Below are 23826 nucleotides of genomic sequence, written 5' to 3'. Positions count from 1 at the left end.
CCAGTAATCATGAGAAGAGGGGTGTACGAATGCAAGATATTGGAAATCCATTTGAAATTAAGAGCTCAACAACTTTAAAACATTATGTATAGACTTGCTATATCAAAACTTCATGTAAACCATAAACCAAAAATCTATTATATGATAGATATATACACACACACACATACCAAAAACAAACCAAACAACACTAAAGAGAGTCATCAAATCATAAAAAAAGAAAACGAAACAGGAAAGGAAGAAAACGATCTACAAACACAAACCAAAAAAAAATTAACAAAAGAAAGATGGAGTAGCAATACTCATATCAGACAAAATCAAACCTTTTCCAAAATAGATCACATGCAGGACCACAAAGAAAGCCTCAGTAAATTTAAGAAATCATATCAAGCATCTTTTCTTTTTAGAACTTTTTTTTTTTTTGGCTGTCTTGGGTCTTTGTTGCTGTGTGCGGGCTTTCTCTAGTTGCAGTGAGTGGGGGCTTCTCTTCGTTGTGGTGCGTGGGCTTCTCACTGTGCTGGCTTCTCTTCATTGCGGTGCGTGGGCTTCTCACTGTGCTGGCTTCTCTTATTGCGGAGCACAGGCTCTAGGTGTGTGGGCTTCAGTAGTTGTGGCACGTGGGCTTCAGTAGTTGTGGCTCGTGGGCTCTAGAGCACAGGCTCAGTAGTTGTGGCACATGGGCTTAGTTGCTCCATGGTATGTGGGATCTTCCCAGACCAGGGGTTGAACCCATGTCCCCTGCATTGGCAGGCAGATTCTTAGCCACTGCACCACCAGGGAAGCCCCTCAAGCATCTTTCCTTAACACAATGCTATGAGATTACAAATCAACCAGAAGAAAAATAAAAGAAACAAAAACATGTGGAGGCTAAACAATATTCCACTAAACAACCGATAGATCACTGAAGGAATCAAAGAGGAAATAAACATACTTAGAGACAAAAGAAAACTAAAACATGACAATCCAAAACCTATGGGACACAGCAAAAGCAGTTCAAAGAGGGAAGTTTAGAGCAATACAATCCTACCTCAGGAGAAAAGAAAAATCTCAAGTAAACCACTTAACCTTACACTGAAAGCAACTAGAGAAAGAAGAACAAACAAAACCCAAATTTAGTAGAAAGAAAGAAATCATAAAAATCAGAGCAGAGATAAATGAAATAGAGATTAAGAAATCAGAAGAGAAGATGATGAAACTAAAAGTTGGTTATTTGAAAAGATAAAGAAAATTGATAAAACGTTAGCCAGACTCAACAAGAAAAAAAGGGAGAGGGCTTTGCAAATCAATAAAATTAGAAGTGAAAAAGAAGTTACAACTGACACCACAGAAATACAAAGGACCATAAGAGACTACTAGAATCAACTATATGCCAATAAAATGAACAACCTAGAAGAAATGGCCAAAATCTTAGAAAAGTACAATCTCCCAAGACTGAACCAGGAAGAAATAAAAAATATGAACACACCAATTACAAGTACCGATCAAACCTGTGATGAAAAAAACTCCCAACAAACAAAAGTCCAACACCAGATGGATTCACAGGAAAAATCTACCATACATTTAGAAAGGAGCCAACCTTATCCTTCTGAAACTATTCCAAAAAATTTCAGAGAAAGGAACACTTCCAAACTCATTCTATCAGGAGGCAATCACCCTGATACCAAGACCAGACACAACAAAAAAGAAAATTACAGGCAAATATGACTGGTAAATATAAAAGCAAAAATCCTCAACAAAATGTTAGCAAACTGACTCCAACAATTCATTAAAAGGATGACACAACATGATTAAGTGGGACTTATCCAAGGGATGTAAAGATATTTCAATATCTGCAAATCAATCAATGTGATAATCCACATTAACAAACTGAAGAATAAAAATGATATGATCATCTCAATAGACACAAAAAAACCTTCTCATAAAATTCAACATCCATTTATGGTAAAAACTCTCCAGAATGTGGGCATAGAGGGAATCTACATCAATATAATGAAGGCCATATATGAAAAACCTACAGCAAACATCATTCTCAATGGTGACAAACTGAAAGCATTTCCTGAAAGATGAGGCACAAGATAAGGATGTCCACTCTTGCCACCTTTATTCAACATAGTTTTGAAAGTCCTGGCCACAGCAATCAGAGAAGAAATAAAAAAGGGGATCCAAATTGGAAAAGAAGAAGTAAAACTGTCACTGTTTGCAGGTGACATGATAAAATACTTAGAAAATCCTGAAAGTGCTACCAGAAAACTACTAGAGCTACTCAATGAATCAGGTAAAGTTGCAGGATATATAATTAATACACAGAAATATCTCACATATCTATACACTAACAACAAAAAATCAGAAAGAGAAATTAAAAAACAATCCCATTTACCATGACATCAAAAAAGAATAAAATGCTTCGGAATAAACCTACCTAAGGAGGCAAAGACTTGTACTCTGAACACTATAAGACACTGATTAATGAAATTAAAGATGACACAAACAGATAGAAAGAACTACTGTGCTATTGGATTGAAAGAATTACTATTGTCAAAATGACTGTATTACTGACGGCAATATATAGATCAGTGCAATTCCTATCAAATTACCAATGGCATTTTTCACAGAACTAGAACAAAAATTTTTTAAAAATATGTATGGAAACACAAAAGACCCTGAATAGCCAAAGCAATCTTGGGAAAGAAAAACGGAGATAGAGGAATCAGGCTCCCTGATTTCAGACTATAGTAGAAAGCTACAGTCATCAAAACAGTATGGTACTGGCAAAAACAGGAATATAGATCAAAGGAACATGATAGAAAGCCCAGAAATAAACCCATGCACCTATGGTCAATTAATTTAGGACAAAGATGGTAAGAATATACAATGGAAAAAAGACAGTCTTTTTCAGTAAGTGGTGCTGGTAAAACTGGACAGCTACATGTAAAAGAATGAAATTAGAGCACTCTATAACACCATACACAAAAATCAACTCGAAATGGATAAAAGGCCTAAATGCAAAACCAGATACTATAAAACTCCTAGAGGAAAACATAGGCAGGACACTCATTGACATAAATCACACCAATATCTTTTTGGATCCATCTTCTAAAGTAATGGCAATAAAGACAAATAAATAAATGTGACTTAATTAAGCTCAAAAGCTTTTTCACAGTAAAGGAAACCTTAATAAAAATGAAAAGACAGTAAGAACCTAGGAAGGAGGCAGCTGTCTGCAAGCTAGGAAGGGTGCTTTCACTAGAGACCAATAAGCCAGCATCTTGATCTTGGACTTCCCAGGCTTCAGAACTTCCCAACTGACCCAGAAAGCTGTTTTCTCAGTTTTCTGCCAGCTCAACAGCCACAGAATCCAATCCATTGCCAGCACAGGCTGTTACAACTCCAACCAGGGTCCAGAGATGGGACCTGGACTGTGCAGGCATAAAGGATAATAGTTTAAAAGAAAACAAATACACCAGAAGGCAGACAGCAGAAGCAAAAAGAACTACAATCCTGCAGCCTGTGGAACAAAAACCCACATTCACAGAAAGATAGACAAGATGAAAAGGCAGAGGGCTATGTACCAGATGAAGGAACAAGATAAAACCCCAGAAAAACAACTAAATGAAGTGGAGATAGGCAACCTTCCAGAAAAAGAATTCAGAATAATGATAATGAAGATGATCCAGGACCTCGGAAAAAGAATGGAGGCAAAGATCGAGAAGATGCAAGATATGTTTAACAAAGACCTAGAAGAATTAAAGAACAAACAAACAGAGATGAACAAAACAATAACTGAAATGAAAACTACACTAGAAGGAATCAATGGCAGAATAACTGAGGCAGAAGAACGGATACGTGACCTGGAAGACAGAATGGTGGAATTCACTGCTGTGGAACAGAATAAAGAAAAAAGAATGAAAAGAAATGAAGACAGCCTAAGAGACCTCTGGGAAAACATTAAATGCAACAACATTCGCATTGTAGGGTCCCAGAAGGAGAAGAGGGAGAGAAAGAACTCAAGAAAATAGTTGAAGAGATTATAGTCGAAAACTTCCCTAACATGGGAAAGGAAATAGCCACCCAAGTCCAGGAAGCGCAGAGAGTCCCATACAGGATAAACCCAAAGAGAAACATGCCGAGACACACAGTAATCAAACTGGCAAAAATTAAAGACAAAGAAAAATTACTGAAAGCAGCAAGGGAAAAATGACAAATAACATACAAGGGAACTCCCATAAGGTTAACAGCTGATTTCTCAACAGAAACTCTACAAGCCAGAAGGGAGTGGCATGATATACTTAAAGTGATGAAAGGGAAGAGCCTACAACCAAGATTACTCTACCCTGAAAGGATCTCATTCAGATTTGATGGAGGAATAAAATCATTACAGGCAAGCAAAAGCTAAGAGAATTCAGCACCACCAAACCAGTTCTACAACAAATGCTAAAGGAACTTCTCTAAGTGGGAAACACAAGAGAAGAAAAAGACCTACAAAAACAAACCCAAAACAATTAAGAAAATGGTCATAGGAACATACATATCGATAATTACCTTAAACGTGAATGGATTAAATGCTCCAACCAAAAGACACAGGCTTGCTGAATGCATACAAAAACAACACCCATATATATGCTGTCTACAAGAGACCCACTTCAGACCTAGAGACACATACAGACTGAAAGTGAGGGGATGGAAAAAGATATTCCATGCAGATTGAAATCAAAAGAAAGCTGGAGTAACAATACTCATATCAGATAAAAAAAACTTTAAAATAAAGAACGTTACAAGAGACAAGGAAGGACACTACATAATGATGAAGGGATCAATCCAAGAAGAAGATATAGCAATTATAAATATATATGCACCCAACATAGGAGCACCTCAATACATAAGGCAACTGCTAACAGCTATAAAAGAGGAACTCGACAGTACACAATAATAGTGGGGGACTTTAACACCTCACTTACACCAATAGACAGATCATCCAAAATGAAAAAAATAAGGAAACAGAAGCTTTAAATAACACAATAGACCAGATAGATTTAATTGATAGTTATAGGACATTCCATCGAAAAACAGCAGATTACACTTTCTTCTCAAGTGAGCACTGTACATTCTCCAGGATAGATCACATCTTGGGTCACAAATCAAGCCACAGTAAATTTAAGAAAATTAATATCATATCAAGCATGTTTTCTGACCACAACGCTATGAGATTAGAAATGAATTACAGGGAAAAAAACGTAAAAAACACAAACACATGGAGGCTAAACAATACGTTACTAAATAACCAAGAGATCACTGAGGAAATGAAAGAGGAAATCAAAAATACCTAGAGACAAATGACAATGAAAACACGATGATCCAAAACCTGTGGGATGCAGCAAAAGCAGTTTTAAGAGGGAAGTTTATAGCTATAAAAGCCTACCTCAAGAAACAAGAAAAATCTCAAATAAACAATCTAACCTCACACTTAAATGAACTAGACAAAGAAGAACAAACAAAACCTAACGTTAGCAAAAGGAAAGAAATCATAAAGATCAGAGCAGAAATAAATGAAATAGAAACAAAGAAAACGATAACAAAGATCAATAAAACTAAAAGCTGGTTCTTTGAGAAGATAAACAAAATTGATAAACCATTAGCCAGATACATTAAGAAAAAGAGCAAGAGGACTCAAATCAATAAAATTAGAAATGAAAAGGGAGAAGTTACAACAGATACCACAGAAATATAAAACATCCTAAGAGACTACTACAAGCAACTCTATGCCAATAAAATGGACAACCTGGAAGAAATGGACAAATTCTTAGAAATGTATAACCTTCCAAGACTGAAACAGGAAGAAATAGAAAATATGAACAGACCAATCACAAGTAATGAAATTGAAACTGTGATTAAAAATCTTCTGACAAACAAATGTCCAGGACCAGATGGTTTCACAGGTGAATTCTATCAAACATTTAGAGAAGAGCTAACACCTATCCTTCTCAAAATCTTCCAAAAAACTGCGGAGGAAAGGAGACTCCCAAACTCATTCTATGAGGCCACCATCACCCTGATACCAAAACGAGATAAACATACTAAAAAAAAAGAAAATGACAGACCAATATCACTGATGAATATAGATGCAAAATTCCTCAACAAAATACTAGCAAACAGAATCCAACAACACATTAAAAGGATCATACACTGTGGTCAATTGGGATTTATCCCAGGGACACAAGGATTCTTCAATATACGTAAATCAATCAATGTGATAAACCACATTCACAAATTGAAGAATAAAAACCATATGATCATCCCAATAGATACAGAAAAAGCTTTTGACAAAATTCAACACCGATTGATGATAAAAACTCTCCAGAATGTGGGCATTGAGGGAACCTACCTCAACATAATAAGGGCCATATATGACAAACCCACAGCAACTATCATTCTCAATGGTGAAAAACTGAAAGCATTTCCTCTAAGATCAGGAAGAAGACAAGGATATCCACTTTCACCACTATTATTCAACATAGTTTTGGAAGTCCTGGCCACGGCAATCAGAGAAGAAAAAGAAATAAAATGAATACAAATTGGAAAAGAAGAAGTAAAACTGTCACTGTTTGCAGATTATATGATACTATACATAGAGAACCCTAAAGATGACACCAGAAAACTACTAGAGATAATCAATGAACTTGGTAAAGTTGCAGGATACAAAATTAATGCACAGAAATCTCTTGCATTCCTATACACTAATGATGAAAAACCTGAAAGAGAAATTAAGGAAACACTCCCATTTACCACTGCAAGCAAAAGAATAAAATACCTACGAATAAACCTACCTAGGGAGACAAAAGACCTGTATGCAGAAAAGTATAAGACACTGACGAAAGAAATTAAAGATGATAACAACATATGGAGAGATATACCATGTTCTTGGATTGGAAGAATCAATATTGTGAAAATGACTATACTACCCAAAGCAATCTACAGATTCAATGGAATCCTTATCAGATTCCCAATGGCATTTTTTCTGGAACTAGATCAAAAAATCTTAAAATTTGTATGGAGACACAAAAGACCCCGAATAGTCAAAGCAGTCTTGAGGGAAAAAAACGGAGCTGGAGGAATCAGAATCCCTGGCTTCAGACTATACTACAAAGCTACAGTAATCAAGACAATATGGTACTGGCACAAAAACAGAAACAGAGAGCAATGGAACAAGATAGAAAGCCCAGAGATAAACCCACACACCTATGGTCAAGTAATCTATGACAAAGGAGGCAAGGATATACAATGGAGAAAAGACAGTCTCTTCAATAAGTGGTGCTGGGAAAACTGCACAGTTACATGTAAAAGAATGAAATTAGAACATTCCCTAACACCATACACAAAAATAAACTCAAAATGGATTAGAGATCTAGATGTAAGACCAGACACTATAAAACTCTTAGAGGGAAACAAAGGAAGAACACTCTTTGACATAAATCACAGCAAGATCTTTTTTGATCCACCTCCTAGAGTAATGGAAATAAAAACAAAAATAAACAAATGGGACCTAATGAAATGTCAAAGCTTTTACATAGCAAAGGAAACCATAAACAAGACCAAAAGACAACCCTCAGAATTGGAGAAAATATTTGCAAACGAATCAACGGACAAAGGATTAACCTCCAACATATATAAACAGCTCACGCAGCTCAGTATTAACAAAACAAACAACCCAATCCAAAAATGGGCAGAAGACCTAAATAGACATTTCTCCAAAGAAGACATACACATGGCCAAGAAACACATGAAAAGCTGCTCAACATCACTGATTATCAGAGAAATGCAAATCAAAACTACAATGAGGTATCACCTCACACCAGTTAGAATGGGCATCATCAGAAAATCTGCAAACAACAAATGCTGGAGAGGGTGTGGAGAAAAAGGAACCCTCTTGCACTGTTGATGGGAATGTAAATTGATACAGCCACTATGGAGAACAGTATGGAGGGTCCTTAAAATCTAAAAATAGAACTACCATATGACATAGCAATCCCACTACTGTGCATATACCCTGAGAAAACCATAATTCAAAAAGATGCATGCACCCCAATGTTCGTTGCAGCATTATTTACAATAGTCAGGTCATGGAAGCAACCTAAATGCCCATCGACACACGAATCGATAAAGAAGATGTGGTACATATATACAATGGAATATTACTCAGCCATAAAAAGGAACGAAATGGGTCATTTGTTGAGACGTGGATGGATCTAGATACTGTCATACAGAGTGAAGTTATTCAGAAAGAGAAAAACAAATATCATGTGTTAATGCATATATGTGGAACATAGAAAAATGGTACAGATGAAGTGGTTTGCAGGGTAGAAATTGAGACACAGATGTAGAGAACAAACATATGGACAGCAAGACGGAAAGCAGCTGGGGGTGGGGGTGGTGGTGTGATGAATTGGGCAATTGGGATTGACATGTATACACTGATGTGTATAAAATTGATGACTAATAAGGACCTTCTGTATAAAAAAATAAATAAAATAAAATTCAAAAAAAAAAAAGAAAAGACAACCTACAGAATGGGAGAAAATATTTGCAAATGATTCTGACGAGGGATTAGTCTCCAAAATATACAAGCAGCTCATGAAGTTAAATATCAAAAAACAAAACAAAACAAACAAACAACCCAATCATAAAATGGGCAGAAGATCTAAATAGACTTTTCTTCAAAGAGATACAGATGGCCAAAAGGCACATGAAAAGATGCTCAACGTCACTAATCATTAGAGAAATGTAAAGAAATACTACAATGTGGTATCATCTCACATCAGTCAGAATGGCCATTATCAAAATGTCTACAAATAATAAATGCTGGAGAGAGTGTGGGGAAAAAGGATCCCTTTTACTCTGTTGTTTGGAATGTAAATTGTTACAGCCAGTATGGAGAATGGTATGGAGGTTCTTTTTAAAACTAAAAGTAGAGCTACCATAAGATCCTGCAATGCCACTACTGGGCATATGTCTGGAGAAAATGGTAATTTGAAAATATCCATGCACCTCAATGTTCATTGCAGTGCTCTTTACAATATCCAAAACATGGAAACAACCTAAATGTCCATCAGCAGGGGAATGGATAAGGAAGATGTGGTACAGATGTAGGGAAGATGGCAGAGGAATACGATGTGGAGATCACCTTCTTCCCCACAGATACATCAAAAATACTTCTACATGTGGAACAACTACCACAGAACACCTACTGAATGATGGCAGAAGACCTCAGACTTCCACTAAGGCAAGAAAATCTCTACATAAATGGGTAGGGCAAAAGAATAAAGGAAAAAAAAGAGACAAAGGAATTGGTATGGCACCTTCACCTCTGTGAGGGAGCTATGAAGGAGGAAAAGTTTCCACACACTATGAAGCCCCCTCACTGGCAGGGACAGAGGGGAGCTTCAGAGCCTCAGAGGAGAGTGCAGCAACAGGGGTGTAGAGGGCAAAATGGAGAGAATCCCACCCAGAGGATCAGTGCCAACCAGCACTCTCCAGCCTGAGATGCTTGCCTGCCCACCGGCGTGGTGGGGGCTGGGTGCTGAGGTTCAGACTTCGGAAGTCAGACACCTGGGAAAGGACTGAGGTTGGCTGCAGGAAGACAGCCTGAGGAGCTAGTGTGCCACAGATGCGGGAGACCAGGAAGAAACCTGGGCCTACCAGAGAGGCAAGGGACCATTGTTGTGGGGTGCACAAAAAGAGGGGCAGGCCTGTCATAGGATCTTCTTTCTCTGTGCTCTCACAGACAGCAGGGCACCACCTACACAAGTTCCAGGGGCTGGCGTGAGCCTCGGCTCTTATCTTGGACCCCAGAGGCGGGTGCAATGGCTACTGCTGCCACTGCTGCCACCAAGATTCCTGTGAGCAAGCACAGGTCACTGCCCACACCTTCCTGGGAGCCTGTGCAGCTGGCCACTGCCAAGGGTCCAGCAATCCAGGGCCACATCCCCAGGAAAGGGATCAGCATGGCTCAGGCTGTTGCAACTTCCTGCTGGCCTCTGCCATCACAGGCACTGCACACACAGCACAAACATCCCAATTGTGACTGCTGTATCCCTCACTGTCCCTGGCCTGAGTGAGCAAGTGAGCCCTAATCAGCCGCTACTTTCACCCACTCTTGCCTGGGCAGGGAACAGATGCCTCAGGGTGGCACACATGCAGAGGTGGGGCCAAAATCAAAGCTGAACGCCAGGAGCTGTGAAACCAAAGAAGAGAAAGTGAAATTGTTCCATGCAGCTGCAGGAGCAATGGATTAAATCCCTACAGTTGGCTTAGAAAACCCTGCATCTGTGGAATATCTGAATAGACAAAGAGTGTTCCCACAACTGAGGCTGCAGACTTTGGAGGCAACTGCGGACTTTGGGGGCAAGTATACACAGGAGTTGGGCCAGGTCAGACTCTGAGCTGGCCCTAGAGTGCACACAGCAGGTCCAGAGACCTACATAGAATTTGCTTTCTGCTTTTGATTTGTTTTTGCTTTTTTTGTTATTTTAGTTTTTATTTGTTTGGTTGCTCCCTTTTTCGTTTTCTCCTTCTTAAAATTTATTTTTATTTATTATTTTTGCCGTGTGTGTGTGTGTGTTTCTTTGCGTTTCTTTGCTTTTGCTTTTACCATTTGTCTTGGAGTTTTGTTTGTCTGTTTGTGTTCTTTCTTTCCTGTTCTTCCATGCTGTGCAGATTGCAAGTTCTTGATGCTCTGGACATGAGTTGGGCCTGAGCCTCTGAGGTGGGAGAGCTGACTCCAGGAGGTTGGACTGTCAGAGAACTCCCAGACCCAGGGAATATTAATTGGCAAGAGCTCTCCCAGAGGTCTCCATCTCAACACAATGGCTCAGCTCCACACAAGAGCCACCAAGCTCCAGTACTGTATGCCTCACACCAAACAACTAGCAAGAGAGGAACACACACACACCTGTTAGGAAACACACTGCCTAAAGTCACACTAAGCTCACAGACACCACAAAACACATCACCGGCTATGGCCAACCCCATCAGAGGGACAAGATTCAGCTCCACCCACCAGAAGTCAGGCACTAGTCTCCCCACCAGGAAGCGTAGACAAGCCACTGGACCAAACTCACCCACTGTGGGCAGACACCAGAAGTAAGAGGAACTACAACCCTTCAGCGTGAGGAAAGGAGGCTCCAAACACAGTAAATTATACAAAATGAGAAGACAGAAAAATGTTGCAGATGAAGGAGCAAGGTAAAAACGCACAAGACCAAACAAATGAAGAGGAAATAGGCAGCCTACCTGAAAAAGAATTCAGAGTAAAGATGGTAAAGATATCCAAAGTCTTGGAAATAGAATGGAGAAAATACAAGAAACATTTAACAAGGACCTAGAAGAACTAAAGAAAAAAGAAACAGTGAGGAACAACACAATAACTGAAATGGAAAATACACTAGAAGGAACCGATAGCAGAATAATTGAGGCACTAGAACGGATAATTGAGCTGGAATATAGAATGGTGGAAATCACTACTGCAGAGCAGAATAAAGAAAAAAGAATGAAAATAATTGAGGATAGGCTCGGAGATGACTGGAAGAACATTAAACGTACCAACATTTGAATTATAGGGGACCCAGAAGAAGAAGAGAAAGAGAAAGGGCCTGAGAAAATATTTGAAGAGATTATAGTCGAAAACTTCCCTAACATGGGAAAGGAAATAGTCAATCAAGTCAAGGAAGCACAGAGAGTCCCATAGAGGATAAACCCAAGGACAAACATGCCAAGACACATATTAATCAAACTGTCAAAAACAAAATACAAAGAAAAATATTAAAAGAAGCAAGGGGAAAGCAACAAATAATATATAAGGGAATCCCCATCAGGTCATCAGCTGACCTTTTAGCAGAAACACTGCAGGCCAGAAGGGAGTGGCAGGATATATTTAAAGTGATGAAAGGGGGAAACCTAGAACCAAGATTACTCTACCCAGGAAGGATCTCATTCAGATTCGATGGAGAAATCAAAAGCTTGACAGACAGGCAAAAGCTAAGAGAAATCAGCATCACCAAATCAGCTCTACAACAAATGCTAAAGGAACTTCTCTAAGCGGGAAACACAAGAGAAGAAAAAGACTTACAAAAACAAACCCAAACCAATTAAGAAAATTGTAATAGGAACATACATATAGATAGTTACCCTAAATGCAAATGGATTAAATGCTCCAACCAAAACAAACAGACTGGCTAAATGGATACCAAAACAAGACCCACATATATGTTGCCTACAAGAGACCCACTTCAGACCTAGGGACACACACAGACTGAAAGTGAGGAGGTGGAAAAAGATATTCCATGCAAATGGAAAACACAAGAAAGATGGAGTAACAATACTCATACCAGAAAAAACAGATTAAAAAAAAGGACTGTTATAAGAGATAGCAAGGACAATACATAATGATCAAGGGATCAATCCAAGAAGAAGATATAACAATTATAAATATCTATGCACCCAACATAGGAGCACCTCAATACATAAGGCAAGTGCTAACAGCCATAAAAGGGGAAATTGACAGTAACACAATAATAGTGGCAGATTTTAACACCCCATTTACACCAATGGACAGATCATCCAGAAATAAAATGAATAATGTAACACAAGCTTTAAATGACACAATAGACCAGATAGATTTAACTAATATTTATAGGACATTCCACCTGAAAGCAGAAGAACACACTTTCTTCTCAAGTGACATGGAACATTCTCCAGGATAGATCACATCTTTGGTCACAAATCAAGCCTCGGTAAATATAAGAAAATTGAAATCATATCAAACATCTTTTCTGACCACAGTGCTATGAGATTAGAAATCAGTTACAGGAAAAAAACTGTAAAAAACAAAAACACATGGAGGCTAAACAATACACTACTAAATAACCAAGAGATCACTGAAGAAAACAAAGAGCTAATCAAAAAATACCTAGAAACAAATGACAATGGAGATACGACGACCCAAAACCTATGAGATGCAGCAAAAGCAGTTCTAAGAGGGAAGTTTATAGCAATACAATCCTACCTCAAGAAACAAGAAAAATCTCAAATAAACAACCGAACCTTACACCTAAAGGGGCTAGAGAAAGAAGGAATAAACTCCCAAAATTAGTAGAAGGAAAGAAATCATAAAGATCAGAGCAGAAATAAATAAAATAGAAACAAAGAAAAAATAGCAAAGATCAATAAAACTAAAAGTTGGTTCTTTGAGAAGATAAACAAAATTTATAAACCTTTAGCCAGACTCATCAAGAGAAAGAGGGAGAGGACTCAAATCAATAAAATTAGAAATGAAACAGGAGAAGTTACAATAAACACAGCAGAAATACAAAGGATCATAAGAGACTACTACAAGCAACTATATGCCAAAAAATGGACAACCTGGAAGAAATGGACAAATTCGTAGAAAGGTATAACCTTACAAGACTGAATCACGAAGAAATAGAAAATACGAACAGGCCATTCACAAGTAATGAAATTGAAACTGTGATTAAAAATATTCCAACAAACAAAAGTCGAGGACCAGATGGCTTCACAGATGAATTCTATCAAACATTTAGAGAAGAGCTAACACACATCATTCTCAAACTCTTCCAAAATATTGCAGAGGGAGGAACACTCCCAAACTCATTCTATGAGGCCACCATCACCCTGATACAAAAACCAGACAAAGATATCAGAAAAAAAGAAAATTACAGACCATTATCACTGATGAATATAGATGCAAAAATCCTCAACAAAATACTAGCAAACAGAATCCAACAACACATTAAAAGGATCATACACCATGATCAGTGGGATTTATCCCAGGGATGCAAGGATTCTTCAAAATATGCAAATCAATCAATGTGATACACCATATTAACAAATTGAAGACTAAAAATCATATGATCATCTCAAAAGATGCAGAAAAAGCTTTTGACAAAATTCAACACCGATTTATGATAAAAAGTCTTCAGAAAGTGGGCACAGATGGAACCTACCTCAACATAATAAAGACCATATATGACAAACCCACAGCAAATATCATTCTCAATGGTGAAAACCTGAAAACATTTCCTCTAAGACCAGGAACAAGACAAGGAATACCACTCTTGCCACTATTATTCAACATAGTTTTGGAAGTCCTAGCCACAGCAATCAGAGAAGAAAAAGAAATAAAAGGAATACAAATTGGAAAAGAAGTTAAACTGTCATTGTTTGCAGATGACATGATACTATACATAGAAAATTCTAAAGATGCCACCAGAAAACTACTAGAGCTAATCAATGAATTTGGTAAAGTTGCAGGATACAAAATTATGCACAGAAATTACTTGCACTCCTATACACTAAGAAGGAAAGATCAGAAAGAGAAATTAAGGAAACAATCCCAATCCCCATTGCAACCAAAAGAATAAGATACCTAGGAATAAACCTACCTAGGGAGACAAAAGACCTGTATGCAGAAAACTATAAAACACTGATGAAAGAAATTAAAGATGACACAAACTGATGAAGAGATATACCATGTTCCTGGATTGGAAGAATCAAAATTGTGAAAATAACTATACTATCCAAAGCAATCTACAGATTCAGTGCAATTCCTATCAAATTAGCAATGACATTCTTCACCAAACTAGAATAAAAAATCTTAAAATTTGTATGGAGACACAAAAGAACTCAAATAGCCAAAGCAATCTTGAGGAAAAAAAAAAAAAAGAACACAGAGCTGCAGGAATCAGGCTCCCTGACTTCACACTATACTACAAAGCTACAGTAATCAAGATAATATGGCACTGCCACAAAAACAGAAATATAGATAAATGGAGCAGGATAGAAAGTGCCAAGATAAACCCACACACCTATGGCCAACTCATCTATGACAAAGGAGGCAAGACTATACAATGGAGAAAAGACAGTCTCTTCAATAAGTGGTGCTCGGAAAACTGGACTGCTACATTTGAAAGAATGAAATTAAAACACTCCCTAACATCATACACAAAAATAAACTCAAAATGGATTAAAGACCTAAATGTAAGACTGAACACTATAAATGTCTTAGAGGACAACAAAGGAAGAACACTCTATGACATAAATCACAGCAAGATCTTTTTTTGTCCCACCTAGAATAATGGAAATAAAAACAAAAATAAACATATGGGACCTAATGAAACCTCAAAGCTTTTGCACAGCAAACGAAATCATAAACAAGATGAAAAGGCAAAACTCGAATGGGAGAAAACATTTGCAAATGAATCAATGGACAAAGGATTAATTTCCAAACTATATAAACAGCTTATACAGCTCAATAACAAAAAACAAACAACCCAATCAAAAAATGGGCAGAAGACCTAAATAGGCATTTCTCCAAAGAATACATACAGTTGGCCAAGAGTCACATGAAAAGATGTTCAATGTCAGTAATTATTATAGAGATGCAAATCAAAACTACAATGAGGTATCACTTCATACCGGTCAGAATGGCCATCACTGAAAAATCTACAACCAAATGGTACAGATGAACTAGTTTGCAGGGCAGAAGTTGAGACAGATGTAGAGAACAAACGTATGGACACCAAGGGGGGAAAACCACAGTGGGGTGGGGATGGTGGTGTGCTGAATTGGGCGATTGGGATTGACATGTATACACTGATGTGTATAAAATTGATGACTGATTAAAAAAAAATCTACAACCAATAAATGCTGGAGTGGGTGTGGAGAAACCAGAGCCCTCTTGCACTGTTGGTGGGAATGTAAATTGATACAGCCACTATGGAGAACAGTATGGAAGTTCCTTAAAAAATGAAAATAGAAATACCATATGACCCAGCAATCCCAATACTGAATATATATCCAGATAAAACCGTAACTCAATAAGACACATGCACCCCAATGTTCATTGTGGCACTGTTTACAATAGCCAGGGTGTGGAAGCAACATAAATGCCCATTGACAGATGAATGGATAAAGAAGATGTGTAGATATATACAATGGAATATTACTCAGCCATAAAAAGAATGAAATGAGGGCATTTGTAGAGACGTGGATGGACCTAGAGACTGTCATACAGAGTGAAGTAAGTCAGAAAGAGCAAAAACAAATATTGTTTATTAACGCATATATGTGGAATCTAGAAAATGGTACACATCAATCTGTTTGCAAGGCAGAAATAGAGACAGAGATGTAGAGAACAAACATATGGACACCAAGGTGGGAAAGGGGGTGGGATGAATTGGGAGATTGTGATTCACATATACACACTAATATGTATAATATAGGTAACTAATGAAAACTTGCTGTATAGCACAGGGAACTCCACTTTGCTCTACAGTAGAAACTAACACAACATTGTAAAAAACTATACCCCAACAAAAAAAATTAAAAAATATAAAAAGAAGATGTGGTATATATATACAATGGAATATTACTCAGCCATAAAAAATGATTGAAATAATGCCATTTGCAGCAACATGGATGGACCTAGATATTATCATATGAAATGAAGTAACTCAAAGACTAATATGATATGATATCACATGTATGTGGAATCTAAAAAACAATGATACAAATGAACTTATATAAAAAAACAGAAATAGACACTCAGACATAGAAACAACTTATGGTTACCAAAGGGAATGGGGGAGGGATAAATTAGGAGTTTGGTATAACGTATACACACTGCTATATATAAAAGAGATAACCAACCAGGAGCTACTGTATAGCACAGAGAATTATACTCAATATTTTTTTAAATAACCCATAAGGGAATGAATCTGGAAAAGAAATATATATATATATTTATTATAAATATATATAATAAATCATTATATATAAATATATATATTATAAATCACATATATATATAAATCACTTTGTTGTATACCTGAAAGCAACACATTTTAAATCAACTATACTTAAGTTTAAAAAAAGAAAAAAAAGAGCAAGTGAATTGTATACTTTAAAATAATTTAAATGGTGAATTTTAAGTTACATGATTTTTACCTCACTTAAAAACATGATGTTATAATAAGATTAATATTATTGCATTGAGTAGGAGAATTTCGGAAAAGGCTGAGTATAAGTGAAGCAACTCATCTTATTTTAAGTAAAAATAAGTTTGGTTTTTAATATGCTGGAACTACATATCTGAATTTATTTCCCATTGTGAAATATAACTTTGTCTCATTATTGTTTAATAAAACCCTAAGTATTTACCTAAGCTTTATCACAAATAGATAAAAATATAGGCACGTTTAAGGAGATATTTTTACTAGTCTTGTTCTATGTCTAATACATTTGCTCAATCCACATTGAGAACACTGAATTTGAAATAATTTTTTTTTAATTTAAATAATAATGTTTTCCTTTGGAGATTTCCTTGTATAGTGGAACTACATTTACCTTTTAAAAATGTATAAATGACTTCTAAGGTGGATGGGGTTTAAGGGATGAGATGAGTGATCACTATAGTAAGTAAAACATAATAAAAATAAATAGATTATATTGGTAGCCTAGGAATATAATCAATTTTTACCCCCAAATCAGGTTATATCTTATGATATTGCATGAATTTTCTAATTTAAATAACATCCACTTGTATGGACGTTCCTAAAAAACGTAAAAATACAACTACCATTTAATCCAGCAATTCCACTTCTGGGTAATTTCCCAAAGAAAACAAGAAAGCAACAAAAGTCTTTCAAAAAGATGTGTTCACCTCTTTGTTCATTGCAGTGTTATTCTCAATAGCCAAGGTATGGAAGCAACCTAAATGTTCATCAATAGATGAATGGATAAACAAGATGTCGTGTATATATACAATGGAATATTACTCAGCCATAAAAAGAATGGAATCTTGCCATTTGCAACAACATAAATAGACCTAGAAGGTGTTATGTTAAATAAAATGTCAGACAGTGAAAGACAAATATAAAATATTGTATGATTTCACTTATATGTGGAATCTAAAAAAGCAAGATAAATGAACAAATATAACAAAACAAAAACAGAGTCATAGATATAGAGAACAAACAGCTGGTTGCCAGGGGGTTGGGGGGGGAGGATGAATGAAATAGGTTAGGGAAATTAAGAGGTACATACTTCCAGTTACAAAATAAATGAGTCACAGGGATGAAATGTAGTGTGGGTAATGTAGTAAATAATAATATATCTTTGAATGGAGGCAAAGGTGGTCAAAAGGTACAAACTTCTAGTTATAAGATAAATAAATACTGGGGATGTAATGTACAGTATGATGAATATAATTAACATTGCTGTATGTTTTATATGAAAGTTAAGAGAGTAAATCCTAAGCATTCTCATCAAAAGGAAAATAGTTTTTCTTTTATTTTGTACTTGTATGAGATGATGGATGTTCACGAAACTTATTGTGGTAATCATGTCATTATGTATGTATGTCAAATCATTAACTGCACACCTTAAACTTATACAGTGCTGTAAGTTAATTGTATCTGCCCCCCAAAAGAACTGGAAGAAAAGATAACATCCACTTGTATTTCAGTAGTAACACAATGAAACTCCAATACAAGAAGCTGATACAATAGCAAAGCATTTTTTGCTTAGAAACTGCTGCTTTAAGAAAAACTCTTCTAAAGTTATGGATGACTTCATTGACAAAAATAGGTGAGATTTAAAAGCACACTGCAGGGACTTCCCTGGTGGTGCAGTGGATAAGATTTCACGCTCCTAATGCAGGGGGCCCGGGTTTGATCCCTGGTCAGGGAACTAAATCCCACATGCATGCCGCAACTAAGAGTTCACATGCCACAACTAAGGAGCCCATGTGCTGCAACTAAGGAGCCCACCTGCCACAACTAAGACCCAGTGCAACCAAATAAATATATAAATAGTTTTTAAAAAAGCACACTGCAGTGCCAATTACATTTTGTTCTAAAGAATTTGTGTTTCATGTATAAACATAAAAGGCAACACAATAATGAGGCAGCTTGTTCTCATAGGCACATAAGGTCTCAGATAATGACTGCATGTATATATCATAGCATTTGTTCTGTAAGTGGCAGACGGAAAATAGAGATCATTACAAAAATAGTACTTTTGTTGCCTGGAATTTTCAGTAATTGAAAAAAAACTATATAAACATTTTCAAAGCAGCTCATAAGTCAAAATTCGAGGAAATTATCTAGAATTTAACATCAAGGAAACTAATGGATATGGAAATTAATGCCACATTCTCCTTCATCTCTGATCATACTTTCTCTTTTTCTCTTTCTATATACTGAATAAAGCTTTGGGTTTTCACCCATTTATTCAGGATCCATCTACTAAGCACCTATGCCATGTGTTATGGTAACTATTGGGGATACAGAAATGAATAAGAACCAGGGCAATTTTCCAATTTTCTTTCTTTCTCCTTTCTTCTTTAGCAATATTTTTTATTCCATGACTTTAACAACCATATATATGTGCAGACATTCATTAGCTCTGATCTTTCTCACAAGTCCCAGAACAGTTTCAATCCTGTATTTCCAATTTCCTGATGGGTAACTTTCTGGATGTCTCATGGACACCACAGATTGTACATACTCAAAATGGAATTCCTCATCTATTCCATTATATTTTTAAATTTTAATTTTTACAATTGTAGCAAAACATACATAACATAAAATCTACCATTTTCACCATTTTTAAGCATATAGTTCAGCAGTATTAAGCACATTCATATTGTTGTGCAACTATCAACACTATCCATTTTCAGAATTTTTTATCATTCACTACTGAAACTCTGTACACATTAAATAATAACTCTCCATTCCTCTCTCCCCCCAACCCTTAGGTAACCACTGTTCTACTCTCTGTCCCTATGAATTTGACTACTTTAGGTATATCATATAAGTGGAATTATACAGTATTTGGCTTTTTTTGTCTGGCTTATTCCACTTAGTTTACTGTCTTCAAAGTGGATGCATGTTGTAGCATGTATCAGAATTTCACTCCTTTTTAGGTTGAATAATATTTCTATAACATTTTGTTTATCCATTCATCAATTGACACAGAATGCATCCATCTTTTGGCTACTGGGAATAGCACTGCTATGAACATTGGTGTACAAGTATCTGGGTCTTTGCTTTCTGAATAATATAGTTATTATATATTTAATTTTGGGGGGGAACTACCTTACCATTTTCCACAATGCATCATTTTACATTTCCACCAGTAGTGTACAAGGGTTCTAATTTTTCCACATCCTCACCAACACCAGTTATTTTCTTTTTTGTTTTTGTTTTTCAGCATAGCCATCCTAATGGGTGTGAAGTGGTATATCAATGTTGGTTTGATTTTCATTTTCTTAATGATTAGTGAGGTTGAGCATCTTTTCATGTGCTTATTGGCCATTTGTACATCTTCTTTGGAAATTTTTCATCTGGGTTGTTTGATTTTTATGTTGTTGTTGTATTGTAGGAGTTCTCTATATTTTCTGGATATTAATCCCTTATCAGATATGTGATTTGCAAATATTTTCTCCCACTTTGAGGGTTGCCTTTTCACTCTGTTGATAGTGCTGCTTGATACACAATTTGGATGAAATTCAATTTATCTTTTTTTTTCTTTCGTTGCCGGGATTTTAGTGTCATATTCAAGAAATTATTGCCAAATCCAATGTTATGACATTTTCCCATTATGGTTCTTTCCAAGAGTTTTATAGTTTTAGATCTTTGATTTGTTTTGAGTTAAAGTTTGTATACCATGTGAGGCAAGGGTCAATCTTTGTTATTTTCATATAGATGTTCAAATTTTTTAGCACCATTTCTTGAGAAGACTCTCTTTTCCTCATTGAATGGCCTTTGCTTCCTTGTCAAAAATCATTTGAACATTTGTGCAAGGGTTTATTTCTGGGCTTTCTATTCTATTACACTGGCCTATATGTCTGTCTTTTTGCCAGTAACACAGAATTTGGATGACTGTAGATTTGTAATAAGTTTTGAAATCAAGAAATGTGAGACCTACAACTTTATTCATCATTTTCAAAGTTCTTTTGGCTACTCATGGTCCCTTGAGTTTCTACATAAATTTTAGAATGCATTTTTCTAAACCCATGGAAATTTGCTAGGGATTGCATGGAATCTGTAGACTGCCAGGGTAGTATTGACATCTTTACAATATTAAGTCTTCTAACACAAGAATACAAGATATATTTCTATTTATTTGAATCTTCTCTAAATTCTGTCAAGAATATTTTAGAGTTTTCAGGTACAAGTTTTGTGATGCCTTGGTCAAGTATATTCCTAGGTATATATACTTTTTGGTGTATTGTAAATGGAATTATTTCCTTAATATACTTTTGGATTGTTCATTGCTGGTGTATGGAAACACAATTGACTTTTGTGTTTTAATTTTGTGTCCTACAACATTGCTGAATTCTTTAATTAGCTCTATCGGGTTAGTGTGTGTGTGTGTGGATTCTTTAGGGTTTCTTACATGTAAGGTCATGTCATATGAAAACGTTTATAATTTTACTTCTTTTCCAATTTGAATGCTATTTATTTCTTTTTCTTGACTAATTGCTCTGGTTTGGACTCCCAATACAATGTGGAATAGAAATGGCATCCTAGGCTTGCTCCTGATCTTAAAAGCTTTCAGTCTTTCACCTTTGAGCGTCATGTTACCTATGGTTTTTTTCATAAATGCTGTTTATCATATTAAGGAAGTTCCCTTCTATTCTTAGTTTTCTGAGTGTTTTTAATATGAAATGGGGTTGGTTTTTGTCAAATGGCTCTTCTGCGTCAAGATGATTTTGTGTTTTTTCCCCTTCATTCTATTAATGTGGTTTATTATTTTGATTGATTTTTTATGTTGAAGAACTCTTGCACTCCTAGGAGAAATCTCAGTCATGGCGTATAATCCCTTTAGTATACTGCTAACTTCAGTTTGCTAGTATTTTTTTGAGCATTTTTGCACCTATATTTGTAAGGGATATCATTCTATAGTCTCCTTTCTTGTGATATCTAAGTCTGTCTTTTATATCAGGGTAATCCTTGTCTCATAGAATGAGTTAGGAAGTGTTCCCTCCTTTTCTTTTTTCTTTTTTCTTTTTGGAAGAGTTTGGGAAAGATTGGCATTAATCCTTCTTTAAAGATTTGGCAGAATTCAACAGTGAACCCATCTGGTCCTAGGGTTTTCATCATTGGGAAGTTTTTGATTACTGATTCAATCTCTTTGCTGTAGATCTGTTTATATTTTCTATTTCTTCTTGAGTCAGTTTAGGTAGTTCATATGTTTCTAGCAATTTGTTGATTTCATTAAAATTATCAAATTAGTTGGTGTACAATTGTTCATATAATTCTCTTGTTCTTTTGTATTGAATCTGCTCAGTACTAATGTCCCCACTTTAATTTCTGATTTTAGTAATTCAAATATTCTCTCTTCTTTTCTTTCTCAATGTAGCTAAAGGTTTGTCACACTTTTTTTTACTTTTTCAAAGAACCAACTCTTGGTTGCATTGATTCTATATTTTTCTATTTTTTATCTTATTTATCACTGTTCTAATATTTATTATTTACTTTCTTCTGCTGGGTAACGTTTAGTTTGCTATAATTTTTCTAGTTCCTTAGGAATAAATTAAGGTTATTAATTTGACATCTTTTCTCTTTTTAAAATATAGGGGATTGCACCTATAAGTTTCCTCTGAGAACTGCTTTCACTGTGCTCCATAGTTTTGTTATGCTAAATTTTAGTCTTCACTCCTCTCAAAGTATTTTCTAATTTCTTTTTTCATTTCTTCTTTGACACATTGGTTATTTAATAGTGTACTGTTTAATTTCCATATATTTGTGAATTTTTCATTTGTGGTCTGAAAAGGTACATTTTATGATTTCAAACTTTTAAATTTGGTTTATTGAGGCTTGTTTTGTGGCCTAATATATTATCTATCCAGGAGAATGTTCCATGTGCACATGAGAAGAATATCTATTCTGCTGTTGTTTGGTGGAAGGTTTAATATATGTTTGTTAGGTCTAGTTAATTTATAGTGTTGTTCAAGTCCTCTATTTTCTTGTTGGTCATCTGTCTAGTTCTATCTATTAGTGAGAGTGAGCTATTGAAGTCTCCAAATATTACGTTATAGCTTCTAGTTCTCTCTGTAATTCTCTTTGGGTTTGACTGATATATTTTGGAGACTCTCTTCCTAGGTGCACGTATGTTTATAATTGTTATATCTTATTGAGTGATTGACCCTTTTATCAATATATGATGTCATTTTTGTCTCATAACAATTTTTGTCTTACAGCCTATTTTTTCTTATAATATGATAGCTACTCTAGTACTATTTTGGTTATGATTTGCACAGAATATCTTTGTCCACTCTTTAAATTTCAATGTATTGATGTCTTAGAATCTAAAGTGATGTTCTTATAGACAGAATATAGTTGGATCATAACTTTTTTCTACATTCTGTCAATCTGAGCCATTTAATTGGTGAGTTTCATTCATTGATATTTAAAGTAACTACTGACATGCAAGAATTCTGTCATTTTACTTTGTTTTCTAACTTTCTAATAACTTTTTCTCCTCAAGTTTTCTATTACTGTCTTGCTTTCTGCTTAATTTTTTCAATTGTATTGTTTGTTACATCCTTTTATTTCCAATTTTGTATGTATTTTAGTTTTTTCTTAGTGTTTACCTCCAAATTAAAAATAACATCTTAACGTTATAAAAATGTACCTTAAATTAATACCAACTTTTCTTCAACTGAATACAAAATACATATTTCTATACATCTCCATCTTTCTCCACTTTATGTTGTTATTGTACCAAATTACATGGTTATGTGTGGTGTGC

The sequence above is a fragment of the Balaenoptera physalus genome, assembly GCF_965194825.1.
Source record: "Balaenoptera physalus genome assembly, chromosome: X".
Lineage (NCBI taxonomy): Eukaryota > Metazoa > Chordata > Mammalia > Artiodactyla > Balaenopteridae > Balaenoptera > Balaenoptera physalus.
The sequence above is the reverse complement of the archived record's forward strand: the minus strand, read 5'-3'. Positions refer to the sequence as shown.